This window comes from Equus asinus, chromosome 8 (assembly GCF_041296235.1).
Source record: "Equus asinus isolate D_3611 breed Donkey chromosome 8, EquAss-T2T_v2, whole genome shotgun sequence".
NCBI lineage: Eukaryota > Metazoa > Chordata > Mammalia > Perissodactyla > Equidae > Equus > Equus asinus.
Genome location: NC_091797.1, coordinates 65378458 through 65394470, shown reverse-complemented (window position 1 = coordinate 65394470; position 16013 = coordinate 65378458). Strand labels below are relative to the sequence as shown.

The 16013-nt window shown below is 43.6% G+C and overlaps 1 pseudogene; it reads left to right on the top strand.

Moving 5' to 3' along the window:
• Positions 1-297: 297 nt before the first annotated feature.
• LOC106847880 (programmed cell death protein 2 pseudogene) lies at positions 298-1561 on the top strand (annotated as a pseudogene).
• The last annotated feature ends 14452 nt before the right edge of the window (positions 1562-16013 follow it).

Sequence of the window (16013 nt, the reverse complement as noted above, 5' to 3'; positions counted from 1 at the left end):
ATTGCTCTTACCCTGCGGCCAGGACTGCCAGAACGTTTGCAATGAGGGCCCAGAGTTGGGGGAACATGGGAAAGAGCCAAGGATCAGAATAGCCGATGGCTCAGTGGGTGAAACAAACGTCAGGTATTCTTGGAGATGCTGAAGGACTGATGTCATTTCCACTGGAATTAAAAAATGTTTTTATTTCAGGCATTTGAATTACAAAAGCCATGCAATGCCAAAATATCAGAAGTGGATTTAATAGTGTCTCTTTCCCCCTCCACTCCAACACCGCAACATACAAACCCCTTTGTCGTCATGACCCTGAAAAGACGCTTTCATGGAGATTTACAAGTTCGCCCTGCAAAGCTGACGGCCTCAAACCATTATGTTACATTTTTGCTGATTCTCTTTCATAAGACAGAAGAATGTCTTGGGACTGGTGCCTTCCAGTCAGGCGGTGGGCCACGGCCCGGGCCCGCCCTGGCCCCGCACCGGCTCCCTGCGTGTCCCTTGGTGGCCGCCCGGGCGGGGTCTGCGCCGCTGGCTTCGCGGAGGAGGTGGCGCGCTGAGCTGGCTCGTCTGGGCCGGGACGCTCACCTCGTGCCGCCGGTGACAGCCACCGCCGCCTTCCCCCCGCCTCTTCCTCCTCTGCTGCCAGCCGCCCTGCTGCACCCGCCTGCGAGTTTTTATGAGTCAGCTACCCAGGAAAAATGATTTTTACCCACATGAGCCACTTTTTGAGGTCCTGCCTCAGAGACAGGCGAATCCGTGCCTGAGGCTCAAGCCTGGTGCCCATCTCTGCAGTCTGTGGCTATTTCGGCTCCAAAGCATGCTCCAGCTGTCACCAGGCACATCACTCAGCTGGGAGCATGAGACTCTAGGCTGGGACTGGCATGTGAGCAGGGCTGGACACAATCAGATAGTGTGGACCGTGCAGCTCCGGACCGCAACTTCCTCTCCCCAGAATTTGAAATCCTAATAGAAACAGAAGGTGAGATTATGCCTGAAGTTTTGGAAAAGGAAGATGACTCAGAGACTCCCGGGCGCACAGGAGAAGCGCCTGAAGAAGAATTGGGTTCCAGAGCAAAACATGAGTCCAGGGAAGAGAAAACTTTCCGGAAGTTTAAAACTAAAATAGTCCTTGAACCAGAACAGAGTCTCAGACATGGCAGAGGGATTGCTGCCATCTGGATTTCTGGAGAAAATATCCCTGAAGAACAGGAGATTCCAGACTGGCCCTGTGGTGCCCAGAGGACATTTGAATTCCAGGTCATGTCTCAGCTGCTCAGCTGCGCACAGGCTGGCAGACTGGGCGGGAGCGTCGTCCTGGGCAGCCAGGCTGGCTTCGCCTGTGCGGAAAACTGCAGACTGGGCACCGGCTACACAGAGGACTCTGTGTGGAAGCAAGAGGTAACGATACACCTTCAAGACAACATCACAAAGCCTTAAAAATGCTGATAATCTCTTTAACCTTGCAATTCCACATCTAGACCTTTGTCGTAAGGAGATAATTATACCAGAGACAGAGGTACGAAGATGTGGTTTACAAGGTCTAAATATTAGTGAAACAAAATGTCCAGTGACAAGGAATTAAAGAAATTTTGTACATCCATACGGCAGAAGGCTATGCAGTCTTAACGATACAGACCTATACAGACGCCAAGTAAGATATAAATCTAAATTGACCCCAAGGTACCATTATAGACAGTATTCATTGTATGATCATATTTCTGTAAAAATATGCATGTGTATGTGCACAGAAATAAATCTGGAAAGATACACGCTGGGTGTGAACTGCTTACCTGGGAATGGTTGGACGAGGTGAAATGATCGTTTTACTTATATATATTTCTTTCTACAATAAAAATGGGTTATGTGCCTAATTAAGTTTAAAAAAAGTCTTTATTTTGTGTTGTTGGTTTGTGTGTGCATGTGTGGTTTTTGAATGGGGGTTGTGATTTCAAGAGAGGAGCAAGAAAATAAAATATTTTCCAAAACCCCTTTCTCATAAAAAGAAAGAATGGATTTTTAACAATTCAATGACATAAGAGTGAAATGGTTACAAAAGCTGCCAATGAGGAAAGATTAGCGATTTCAAACATTAGGCGAAGTAAGATAGGACTAGTTTTAGAAGCTGCAAAGCGTTTGGATTCCCTTTTCATCTCATTACACCTGGAGCTGGGAGCTTTCCAGGGTGGGAGCACACCTAGAATTCCCAGTCGCTCTATTTCTAAGTGTAACGTGGTCATGGTAGACTTGGGTACGTGTCTCCCGTCCTCCGTGCCCTGCCTGCTCCGTATTCTCCTCAGCCTGTCCCGTCCTGCAGGGGTTCACGGATTCGGTCCTGACAGCTGGGCTGTAAAATGTTACATACCACAGATGACGCACATTCACCGGGAACTCTTTTCATTCCTCAGCAGTCTCCAACCCAGCCCTTTGCCAGCTGCTGGGAGGCCGAGGCTAATGAATCAGAAGCAGGTCAGAGTCCCTGGGCATCTCAGATGGGAGAACCTGCAGGCAGGAGTTCAACCAGGTGGTGTGGTAGTTAAAAGTCAGTTCAGCAAAACTATGTTGATGGAGAAACGACTGAGACATTTCTCTACACTTGAGAAACTTACAGTGGAGAGAGAACCAGAATTTCAATATAAAATGATCAGAACCAAAGGGGTGTAGGAGGCCCACCTGGGTGTTCAGAGAAGGCTTGTGAGAGGAGTGGTGGTGAGCTGCATCCTGAAGGGGGCGAGCGGGTTATGACCGACCAGTGACCACGTGGGACGAGTGTTTGTAGGGGGAGGGCGCGCAGGGAAGGAGCCCGGGCTCACGGGCTCTGAGCAGGCGCTTGTGGGACAGGCTTCTAGTACCATAGGGTATGAGGCTGAGTGAGCTGTCAGCGAGGGCATAGGCCTGCTTTCAGCTAGTTCTAGAAATGCCATATTAGGGCACTGGCACTTTTTAATGTGAGGAGACAAGAGAATTGTAAGAGGAGAAGTAACAGGGTCAGGTTTTCATTCCCCATCATTCAACTGCACTTCAAAGCGTGATGGGGATTTTTCTTCCTTGTGCAGTGTCTCTTAGATGGCAGGTGCTCAGTAACCGGAATGAATGGTCAGTGAAGGAAGGAAGAAATCCTTTCTAATAGGCTCAGTGGGTTCGCAGCAAAGAATGCGGATGATGAAACTGTCCAGACAGGTGGGAGTGGGGGCGTGTGACGCAGACACCACGGGCCCTTCTGGGGCTTTGTTGTATTTTGTTTCAATTTGCTAATGTTGCAAGGGAAAGATTAACTCTGGGATCTCCAGAGCTAGGATGCCTAGCACTCTGCCGACAGCATTCTAGAGCCCTGTTCCCCACAGGACGCTCCTGCAGCAGCAGCCCTTGGGAGCCTGTTGGAATATAGACTTTCCAGCCCCACCCCAGCCGGTCTGGTCAGGATCTGCATTTTAACAAAATGCCAGCTGAGGAGCAGCCTGTTTCCAGTGAAGGAGCTCTCCCCAAGTGATGAGTCATCAGGAGAGCTGGGACCAGTGAGAAGAGCTGGGAGGCCTGAGATGCCCACACTGCCCCAGGTCTCCTCTGCCTGAGGCTACAAGTCAGGTTACACAACAGAAATGGATGGTTTTCCCCCCAGTCAGCAATCTCATAGGGTTCAACCTCATACTTTCAGAGTACCCACAGCAAGACTCCTGTGTCCATGACCCCCTCCCCCGCCCCACCCCACTCAGTTACCATGTGGTGTCACCATCTTCCTGCTCTCCAACCTGGGTTCCAGCCATGCCTCCTGGGAGGGGCTATGTTTAAGAAGCAACAATTCTCCTGCACTGCCTCTAACGTTATCAACAATGATGACGACAGCCGCTGATAGTATCTAGCAGCACTCTGTACCACGCTCTGTTCCAGGTGCTGCGTTTGAATTGAACCTTATGGAGCAGGCATAATGATCATTCTTATTTTATAGATGCAGAGATGAAAGCCCAGAGAGGTTAAGTAACTTGCCTGAGTCACATGGCTTATAAGTGGAATGAAGCCTGCTTATCATTTGGGCCCTGGTGGCAGAGTGCCTTGATGTTCTGAGTAACTGACAGAACAGGTAGCAAACGACTTCTTTCCTCTTACGGCTGGACGTATAAGCTAGAAGCTAGAGAAACCACTCAGAAGGAACTAGAGACCTAGTGAATGGTTTAAATATGAATAAGGAAACTAGGATGTGAGAAGAATCTGGTTGTCAAGCCACTGGGAGGCCGGTGTGTTCCCAGGAAGGAAGGTGCTCCTGGTGAGTCCCCATAATCTCTAGCATAATCAGGCCCAGACTCCAGCCCGTTTGGGACAAAGGGAGGGACCTCCTTAAAAGCTGCAACTCTCAGGGACGATCAGCTGTGTGAGGGGAAGCTGTACAGCCCAGAAGTAGGACCGATTGGGGAGGAACGCCAGGCCAGCGCCAGGATGGAGGCAGCTGAAGGATTTGTTCAAGAAGCCTTGAAGCCCCAAAGAGAGATGCTGACTATCCAGAGGGGAAGTGTCGTCCTCCCCAGTGACCCAGAGACACCTGAGGGAAAAAAACAGAACCCCCAGGGCAGCCTAAGGCCAGGAGTCCAGCCTCAGGCGTGCCCAGGGGTGAGAGAAAGAAGGGAGCTGGTGCCTGGGGGACTGAGCACTCCATCCCAGGTCCACTGTGATGGGAATGACTGAGTCTGTCTGCTCGGTGCCGGGCTCAGACGGGGTTGACATCAGGAAGAGGAAGTGGAACGAGCCCTGTGAGCAGCACCACCGAGACAATCTGTGAGACCGTTGAGTTGGGATCGGAATCTTGTAGCTTACAAGTCCTCTGCTTCCAAGCCTTAGCATTTCTACTTTCCTCCAGGAAGTTTCTAACCTCATCTTATGGAACTATCTTGTAAAAAGGATTTCCTCACCTGGATGAGAAGTTGGGTGTGTCAGTGAATGCCCAGAGGCCAGGAGCTGTGGTGATCCTGCAGTGACTTGCCTCAAGGTCCGGGCACGGGCTAAGGGAGCTGGTGTGGGGGTGGCAGGCACCCAGAAAGGCAGGAGGGAGGGGCACTGGGAAGGCTGCTGACCCCCTCTCTCCTGGACTCCGAAGTCTCTTCCTCCTCCTCCTCTTTCAGTCACCAGCTGCAGGCAGATCTTCCTGCAGCCTCCCCCTCCAGGATGGCCACTACTGGGGCTCATGGAGCACAAGGTCCTCCTTAGCTCACACCCTTCTTTCTCTCACCTCCTGGCCGCAGCCTTCACAGCATGGACTGAGGAAATCCTGCTAGTTCAAAAAAATAACCACATCTTCTATGTCTTTTTAAATTTTTTAATTGAAACTTGCTTAATTGAATACAGGATTCAACACTAAAAAATTCGGGGGAAACTCATTCTTGCGAGTAGAAGCAAGACACACACATTGGTGCTGTATAATGAAGATCTGCCCACAAGGACTGCTCTGGGTAAAAGCGGGGTGGCTGGCAGCCGGCCCTCCTCCTGTGTCAGCACACACATCAACCTGCTGGCTTTTTATGAGAATGTCCAAACAAAGGGGCATGACTGTGGGAAATGCCAGCTGGGGAGCCAGCCTGTGAGCCTGCCCAGGTGATGGGCTGGTGCAGGGCTGGGCTGAACGTCACAGGTCAAGAAGGCAGAAATGCTCAGTGCAGGACTTCTCTGTCAGCAGAAGAATGGAAAGCTATAATGCGGCACATCTCCTACAAAGAGAAAGAGATAGAACCTACACCAAGTAACAGCCATGCTGTCTTCCTCCCAGAGACCTGTCAAAATTGCTAGGGGAAGAGGAAAACAAATAAAAGAAAAAAGAACCCGGGCTAATGATGATGATGAGAAGCACGCAGCTCTGTAAAGGAGACAGCGCTAATTACATAGCTGCATTTTCTTTAATAACAGATCTTGGCTGCTTCAAGAGCCATTGTTTAAATCAGTCCGCCCTCCTACAAGAAGCCTGATTCTCATTATTACGAAACTTGCATTTGATCTTCTAATTTGGGAGGATGCAAATGTTGCTTCCTCTATGAAAATTGCCCTGATTTCAAACCAATGAGAAATTAGTTGATGTCTCCTCTGTGTTTCCATAACAACTTCACAGCATTTCCCACAGCCAGGTTGTACTTAATTGTGTTTATATTTGTCTCCCCCACTGGCTTGGAAACTCCTTGAAGGCTAGAGTATGTTTATTCATATTTGTATTCTTAGCACAGTGTCATGCACATAGTATAAGTACCAAATCAATATGTGCTGAAATAAATGGATAATGAAATAGAAACATGACAATTGAAGCTAGGAGACTTTAGAAACGACTAGATTCTAGGATACTTGGAAGATAGTGGCAGTGGGACCATAGTTTTGAATCTCCCTTAACCATCCTCCCTTCCCCTCCCCACCAAAAAATCAGACCAAGAAACTAACCCTATGAAATTTCAACCTAAAAAGGAAAAGTTCCCTTTCAGAACAAGCCCTAGAGTGAGGAAAAACAGCTGGAAGCAGATTCTATAATACGGAGGATAGGACTAATAGTGGCAAAGGAAAAAGAAGATTCTGGTAAAAATGAAGGAGGAGCATTGATGCAGATTTCCCAGAGCAGGCTGCTTTTAAAAAAATCATCACTTTCTGAAAACAACAGAAGGGGGAGCTATAGAGCCACACAGCTCTTAAACCATCCTGGACTTTCTCTTACTCCTAAAACTATAAGAAAACTTATTTCACTAAAAAATGGGCAACAGAAAAGGACCATGATCAAATTCAAACAAAACTGTTAATAAAAGCAAGAAGAATTAGGGGTTGAATAATTCTCTACAGATGATGAAAGTGTGCCAGAAAGACAATAGATCCAAACTGATGAAAACTGTAACCTAAAATTACAGATTAGCTAAAAAAAGAAAAAATCAAGCAAAGGATGACAGAGATGAGGGAAAAACTATGTTAAAATTAGAAAAACTCTGAAATGAGATCCTTGGAGAAAAGAAATATTTATGAATAAGTAAAAGAACTCAGAAAAAAGGTAAAAATTTTAAAAATCATAAGTCTAAACTAAAAGAAATAAAAGAGCAAATAAGCAGGACAGATATTGTCACAAGAGAATTAGTAGATAGAAGGAAATAAAACATATGTATTTTTTTTTTTTGAGGAAGATTAGCCCTGAGCTAACTACTGCCAATCCTCCTCTTTTTGCTGAGGAAGACTGGCTCTGAGCTAACATCCATGCCCATCTTCCTCTACCTTATACGTGGGATGCCCACCACAGCATGGCTTTTGCTAAGCCGTGCTGTGTCCGCACCTGGGATCCGAACCAGCGAATCCTGGGCCACTGAGAAGCAGAACGTGTGAACTTAATTGCTGCACCACTGGGCTGGCCCTAATAAAACATATCTTAATCAAAAGGAAATAAAGAGAGGAATTCTACTTTTAGCCAAGATGGAGCAACAAGAATAGGATTTACCCTCCTGATGAAAATAATTAAAAAGCTGGGCAAAATATATGAAACAATGGTTCTCAGGGCATTGGACATCAGACAATGCATGACAGCGACCACTGAGAAAAGGGAAACAAATGAAGTTGGCATATGATTGCTCCAATTTACTCTGTGGAGGCAGTTTCTGGGCTGCAGTGCAGAGAAGGGAACCCAAACAGAGCTTGGTGCTCTCACTGAGTTGAGAGGAGAGAAATTAGAATTCAGAGAGCCCAAGCCAGGTGGGCCTCCAGTCTTTAACTTGAGAATGCAAGATTAGACACTACTTGAGAATAGGGAAAGCACAACTGAAAAGCAATAGTCCAAACAATTCCTAGAACTCACACAGGGCTGGGAATGGTTTGTGTTCCTATTAGCTAGAATGGATGTACCTCATGACACATGGGCTTTGCCTTAATAGTGTGGTTAAATTATCCCTGGACCAAAGAATAGTTTGCACCTACCCTAGTGAAACTTAAAAGCAAGTTTCAAAAGCATCCAGCTGACTCGAAGCAATGTCATTGTGTGCTAGAACAAAGTCCAGCAACATTTAAAGGACTACAAGAAAACCTAGCAGGCAACAACATAGAACTCGCAGTGTCTGGCATCCAATGAAAAGTTACAAAGAAGCAGGAAAATATGGCCTATAACCATGAATAAAATCTGTTATAGACATAGACCTAAAAATGACAAAGATGATAAAATGAGCAGACAAGGACCACAAAGCAGCTAGTACATTATATGCTCCACACGTTCAAGAAGGTGGAGGAAAACATGAACACGAAGAAGAGAGAAACGGAATATTTTTAAAAGACACGAATAGAGCTTCTGCAAATTAAAAATATAATATCTTAGATGAAAAATACTTGTATGAGATTAATAGCAATTACACACTGCAGAAAGGATCAGTGAGTTGAAGGTATAGGAGTCAAACTTTGAAGCACAGATCGAAAGGACTGAACAAAAAATAAACAGATCATCAGTAACTGTGAGACCATGTCAAGAAGTCTAAAATACGTATAATTGGAATCCCAGAATAAGGTAGGGCGATGGAAAAATATTTGAAGAAATTTTGGTAGAAAATTTTATGGATTTGATGAAAACTATAAGCTCACAGATTCAGGAAGCTCAATGAATCCCAACTAGAATAAACATAAAGGAAACCTCACCAAGGCAAGTCCTGTTAAAGCTACTGGAAGATAGTGATAAAGAGATCATCTTAAAAGCAACTAGACAAAAAAAAATTACACATAGGGAAACAAAGTTGATAATCTTGATGACTTCTTGGCTTACACAGCTCAAGTAAAGAGTCTATAGAATGATGTTTTTAAAGTGCTGAGAGAAAACAAGTTGTCCACCTAAAGTTCCACATCCAGCAAAAATGCCTCTCAAAAATGAGGCAAAATAAAGACTTTTTTCAGCCAAACAAATGCTGAGAGATTCATTGCCAGTGGATCTGCACTACAAGAAATGTTAAAGGAAGTTTTTCAGGCAGAAGGAAATGCGATCCATCCAAGGAGACAAAGAGACCTAAAATGGCAAATATGTGGATAAATATGTTTTTCTTAATTTTTAATCTCTTAAAATAACTCTTTAATGCAAACCAAAAACAATGTATAGTGGAGTTTTCGAAATATGGCTACAAAAGCATGGAAGACAAGAGGAGAAATGGAAGCACACTGTTTTTAGGATCTCTCGGTATGTGTGAAGTGGGATAGCATTATTTGAAAGTTGACGGTGGTCAATCAAAGATTTATATTACAAGCCCTCGAGCAACCACTAAAAACATAGACTCAAATAAGTCAGTAGTGGAGATAAAAGTGGAATAAAAAATACTCGTAATGGAGAACCAAGGAACAATAGCCAAAATTGAAATGAAAATGTCAGGACCAGAACTGAGCTGCCTGACTCCTAGGACTGTGCTTTATTATAACAAAAATGCAACGAATGTGCTGCATAATGCATCAGAGTAAAGAAAGTTTTTTCAGAAAAAGTAAAACCTTAACATGGCTTTAAGAACTGAAAAGCAGGTGGGGAAGAGAAGTGAAATAGGATATTCTAGGGAGGGAGAATGGCGTATGCAATGGTGAAAGTGGGAGATGGGAAGTGCAGTAATTTCATTTGGAGAAGAGGATTCATACAGAAAGTAATAAGAGAATATTGAGAAGTAAAGGGGTCAAGTGCCTTTAATTTAGACTTGAGCCTGTAGGCAAGATGGAAGCTCTGAAGATTTGCTATCTCTGAATCAGGTCCTCGATCTCAGCTACTGCTCTGGATAGCTCTTTTTAATTGATGACGACCAGTTTTTTTGGTGTTAAATTGCAAACATCAAGCACTTTGGAGTCAGAAAACCCTGGGGTTATATCCAGGTCCTCCACTTACAGCTGGATGATTTGGAGGCAATTTACTTAATTAGGAACTGTCAATTCCCTAAAGGATGAGAATGCCAGTCACGCCGCCCTTCCTGTCCACCTCCTAGGAGGTCATGTAATCCAGGCTAGTCAATCAGTATCCCTTTTCTCCTGACCACATGACTGATTCAGGGATGGGCACATGACACAGGTCTGGCCAGTCTGGGTTCTTCTTTTCTCTACTCTCTAGCAATAGAGTGGTATGAACCTAAAGTTGCCACTCTGTGGGGAGATCCTGCCAAAGAATGAAGCCAAAACAGAAGAATGCAGAGCCAAGAGAGTAACAGAGAAGGGGAAAGTTCTGGGAACTTATTTAGAGGCTCCAGATGTAGTCATGATAAAACCTGAAAAATCGCTCCCGGACTTTTTAATTATGTGAACCAGTAATTTCCCAACCTTAACCCTTTTGTAAGCAAATTTTTAATTGATGTCAGACACAACCAAAAGCACTCAAACTACACAGTATTCCTGAGGGGATAAAATGAGATAAATGTGTAACAAAGAGCACAAGTTCAATAAATCCTGGCTGTTATCACTTTCTTATCACTATACATACCTTAATGCCATTTAATCCTCTGTTCAAGAAGATATTAGGACCTCTGTTTTATAGAGGGATTTAGAGAGGTGAAGTTATTTGTTAAAGGTCCCAAAGTTAATAAATGACACAATCAGGCTCTCTCTCCACTCTCCACTGGAGTCTCTATGGTAACATTCCTAGTGCATAATAGGCACTTGGTAAATGTTGATTCCCTTCCCTTTTCCTGTAAATGAGATCCTAAAATCATGCCTATCTACCCAGAGATCTAAAAGAGAGCAGAAGCTGAAAAGTTGCTTCTCAGATTCTGGCTCACTTAGGTATAGTTTGCTCTTCAGAGCATTATCTCTGAAAGATCTAAACTACTTAATACCTGAATCCTCCTGTCTTAACCTCTGAAGGCTCATCCTTCTCAGCTGACCTCTCAGATTCTCAGCTACTTCTGGATGTGAGCATCCCACAGATTCCCTGGCACAGGCTGGTCCTCTAGGCCTTTGCTTGCATTAGTCTCTGATGTCTACCAATTTCTTCCTGGACAGGTGTGTCCCACAATTTCATCTGTGTGAACCAGGTGGTCCCATGGCTGCTCATGCCTATGGTTCACCCTGGTGCCCTCTCCTCCCACGCAATTCACCAAAGTAGTCTTGGTTCTTTCTCAGAGACCAGGTTTGCAAGTCACAGTGAACATATTCATGAAAAAATATCCCATCACTTTAACCAATAAATGTTCAGGATCAGGACAATCTGACGTGTACATTCCATTATAGGTCATTGAAAGGAATTTCCCTAGACGTCATGGATATGTGCTGCCATCAGTTGACTGTAAGTTAGAAATGCCTAGAAGCAAGAGAGTAAACAGTTTGATTCAGAAATCTGGATCAAGAAATCTATCACTCAGTCTTCAGCTCTCTGTTTTAGAAAATGAGGGCTCTCAGCATGGAACATTTTGCAAACTTATGTCTACAGAGAACACTGGAAGAGGAGCAAGAGATCTGGGTTAATGCCACTTCTTAGCCACTCTAATTACGGGAGAAACTGCTGGCTACCCATCCAGTGTCTATTCTCCACTTCTTTCCTAACAGAACCTCTGAATTGTTGAGGGCATAACACACCCGTCTAAAAGACTACTTTTCTCAGCTTCCCTGAAAAAAACGTGGCCCATGAAATGCATCGAAGTCCCTGGGGGACTCCTGACAGAGATCTTTCAAGTGTCTTGCTCAGCTGGAAGTGCCTTTTTCCCTCCCTTTTCCCTCTCGTTCTTGCCTAGAACCCAGACATCATGACCAGAGCTGCGGTGAGCATCCCGCAGCCTGAGGAGAGATTGAGGTTGAAAGCCAATGGCAGTGATCAATAGAGCAGAAAGAGGTCATTGGGGTGCTACACAGCCTGGACTAGCCTATTTTACTAGAAGCCATGATTACCAGCAGCGGAACATCAGCCCTAACTGATACAGTGATCTCGGAACATTGCTAATTAAGCAAAGACCCTTTGTTTCCTCATTTGTAAACTGATGGGGTCATATTAGATCTCTACAGTCCTCCCGTTTCTAAAACTCCACAATTTTAAGACTTTATATGGTGCACAAGTACAAAATCCTTGAGGTTTGCCTGATCTCTGTTCTATCTTGTCCTTCTGGGCAAATTTGAAAGCATATCCATCCTTAGGCAGAACTCAACATGATTAGGAACATAGAATTACCACATGCCCCAGCAATTCTGTTCCTAGGTATATATCCAGGAGAAACATGCAAACACACAAAAAATTGCTCATGAATGTTCCTAGGCACATTATTCTTAATAGCTAAAAACTGGTAACAACCTAAAGGTCTATCGATTGATGAATGGATAAACAAATGTGGTATATGCATACATGGAATATCATTCATCCATGAAAAGGAATGAAGCACTGAGACATGCTACAACATGGATGACCCTTCAAAACGTTATGCTAAGTAAAAAACGCCAGACTCAAAAGATCGCGTATTGTATGATGTCCAGAATAGGCAAATCCATAGAGACAAAGATTAGTGGTTGCCAGGGGTTGGAGGGAGATGGGAATGGGGAGGGACTGCCAATGGGGGGGGGGGGTTTCTTTTTTGGATGATGAAGATGTTCTGGAATTACATAGTGGTGATAGTTGCATCTGTGAATATACTAAAGCCCACTGACTCGTACTCTTCTAAATGGTGAATTGTAGGGCATGTGAATTATATCTCATTAAGAGAAAAAACAACTGTGAAGCATTTTGAGTGAAATAGACTGCACAAAATAAGCTTCTCTGGGTATGTGTTGGCAAGCATGCCTTAAGAAAAACATGATGGGTTGCGGACGGAGGGGAAACCTCTAAGAAACAAAGGTATGAGCGAGTTTGTTTTCAAGGGAATGCCTCAGCTTTGGGGTACATTTAGAAAAGAATGACCTCACAATAGAATATGTCTTAGACATTGGGAAGAAATCAGTATTGTAGCAGTTGTCAAGTAGCTTTGTCCAGTATACAAGTCACATCTTAACTAAAACGGAAATGTGTAAAAGGCAGCACTCCAAAGAATTTTCATGAACTTCCTACTCATTTTCACAATAACTATCCCCTGATAGAATATTCTTCTTGCAGCTGTGATTGCAGTAGGACATTGTGTGTGTGATGTTTTAGAACCAGGAAATCCGGCATCACCTGTCAAACAGCGACCGTTAGAGATGAAAGGCTTGGCACTTCATCTGTGCCCAACCCATCCAGGGAGCTTGAGTTGTGGACCAAGGGACATGTTTGGGTTTTTCCTTGAAGCCAGGAAATTTCTTCTGCTTCTTCAGAATCCTCATGTGGCCTTGTATATAACAGATGCAGCTGTAGAGGAAAGAACACTGGGTCCAAGATCTGATTTGTACAGAAAGAGTTCCGTGATCTTAGACCCAAGTCTGTGACCCTCCGTCTCCTTACTTACAAACTTAAAAGGTCAGACTAGATGATCTCTAAGGTTACTTTTAGTTCTAATTTCTATTAATCTAGCACAGTTTTAGTCATGAATTGTGAAATATAACATAGTCTTGGGTCATCTCGGGGACTGATGTGCAGGCCAATGTGGAGCACACTGGGGTTCCTCTTCTTTCTCAGCCCCTTGGGATGACCTCAAGGTGACTGCAACTCCCTCTCCCTAACCCCAACCTGTGAATCCGGTATCACATCCCAATGGGTCTTGTAATTTGTGTGCCTGCCCAGATGTGAGCACATCAGGGAGAGACAGAACATTTCCTTTGTAGAGTATTGGCAACACATACACACACAGACACACACACACACACCACCCTACCACCAATCACCACCATCACCACCGTCACCACCGCCACCACCGCCACCGATACCAAATCCCATCACACAATGGTCATGTAGCAAAGGAAACAGTTTTAAAAAGTACCTCTTAATCCAGGTGTTGCCTGCACATTTTCCTGCTTTTGGACTGTTTTCCTAAGTATGCATTTCACAAGCATATTGCTATTATACAACTGTGCTTTAAAGCTTTGCCCCAGAGCATCTGCTTGACTGGTCAGTCTGGCACCCATTATTGTAATCAGGCTGGAGGCAGGCCTAACAGTGTGCAGACACGGACAAGCTGACAGGCTAGCAGGCTGGCCTGCTGGGTGCCTGCCCGCCTGTTCCCTTCCACAAGGTGGAAAAGAGAAGCACGACACTTCCAGGAAGCCAAGAGGCACCTGGCAGCAATTGCTCTCTTCTCCAAAGTTACTGATCATGTGTTTGACAGGTTGTAGGGAATACACGGCCAAGGACAGACCCAGGGGGCCCTGGCAGCTGACCCAAGTGTTCAGGGCATTTAAAACCAATGTTATCCCTCAATTAGGTTGTTGGAAGCTTTACACCAGCTCAGCAGGAACAGCAACTGCCAGTTCACTGTTAAATATGGAACATGAGAGCAGGAGCCACCGGCTCCTGACGTGTTTGACCCTGCTCATCACTAGGGCCTGTTCTTATGATATATAATACTTGTAAGTGAATTGCTGCTCTGTTCCATTTATGAGGGCCGTTTGGTAGAACTGACTTAGTTTCACACTATTTAGAATGACGCTGCTCACTCTTTTCTTCAAAATTGTTTTCAAATATACTTCAGCCTCTTTAATATGGAAATCTCTTATCCATCCCTCACCTTTCTTCTTCTTTTTCTTTTCTTTTTTTAAACATTTAAGTGGGAGTGGAATCAAGTAGAATGAAATAAACACAATCAGATTTAAAGCAATTTTTTTCTAATTTTGAATTTGTCTAAAAATTAGAAAAATAGTAAACCTATGGTTTTCTTCATGTTTTTCTTTCTATAGGGGTATGTAAATAAGTTTTGTACATTTGTTTACAACTTACACTCCACCTTTATTCCCAAAATGAGAAAGTGACTGGCCCAGATTAAGGCAAAGCATTGGCACCATTTTGACAAAGTATGATTTATCCTACAGAAGCATATAATCTTAATTGAAGGTCACTTGTTGAAATCCCATGGCTTCTGTAGTGGTTGAGTTTGAGTCTAATGGTAGGCTTGCATTCAAATCCCAAATCCCAGCTCTGCATGGTAAGAATGCAATAAACTGAAAATTCCTGGGGCTTGCCTATTTAAAGGAAAATTTTCCAATAACCTGGAATTTATAATTTCGTATAAATTCAAAGGTAGTTAACTTAAGAACAAATAGTTTGTAATGTACTATAAACATGATTACTAGGAGAAAAAGTTGCTTAAGAATTTTAGTATATTAACAATTTACAAATCTATGGCTATTCCTAAGAACAGGTGATTTCATTAATCTAAAAAGGCATAGTATCATATACCCTTTGACAGAAAACTCCACTCAGAGAAATTTACAGGATAGTTATTCTCATATACACAGTAATATATGCACAAATGATTCATTGTGGCAAGATTCATTCAATTATATGTTATACTATAAGATTAGTATAAACAACCATACCTCCATTGGTAGGGAATTGGTTAAATAAAAGATGGCACAAATACATAATGGATACTATGTATCCATTTAAAGGAGGGAAGCTCTCTGTATTTTAAAGATACACGGTTTAGTGAAAAAAAGGAGGCAGCAGAACAGTGTATCATAACACGTATGAAGAAAGAAAAAAGGGAATAACCTACATAGGCATGAAGATATATGGAATACTTCTGCAAGGACGCAAGAAAGAAAACAGTAAGAATGGTTGCCTTCCAGGGAGGAAGACTGTCCCAAGGGCCCCAGGAGGAAGAGACTTTCCCCTCTCTCTCCTTTAGGATTTTGTGCTGTGTGCATATAGAACAAAAATTTTTTTGTAAAGGAAATAAAGGCATAGCAGGATTTCTACAGGAAAATACATTTAGTGTGCTTTCAAGTAGGCATCTTTCAACTAATAAAATATTTACTTAAAGGCATTTTAAAATTTGGGCTCATCTCCCATGATTGGGAATCCATTGGGTATGAAGGCGGTTGGCTCAATTTCACTATACTGGAAGAGTAAACTCATCTGAGCCTTTACCTATCCCTTCCCTTTTCTAAAGGAAAAATTCAATATGATGTGTTCAGAAAGTTACAATTAAATAGATAATAAAGAATTCAATAAAGACAAGAAGGAGACAGAAAAGAGGACACCA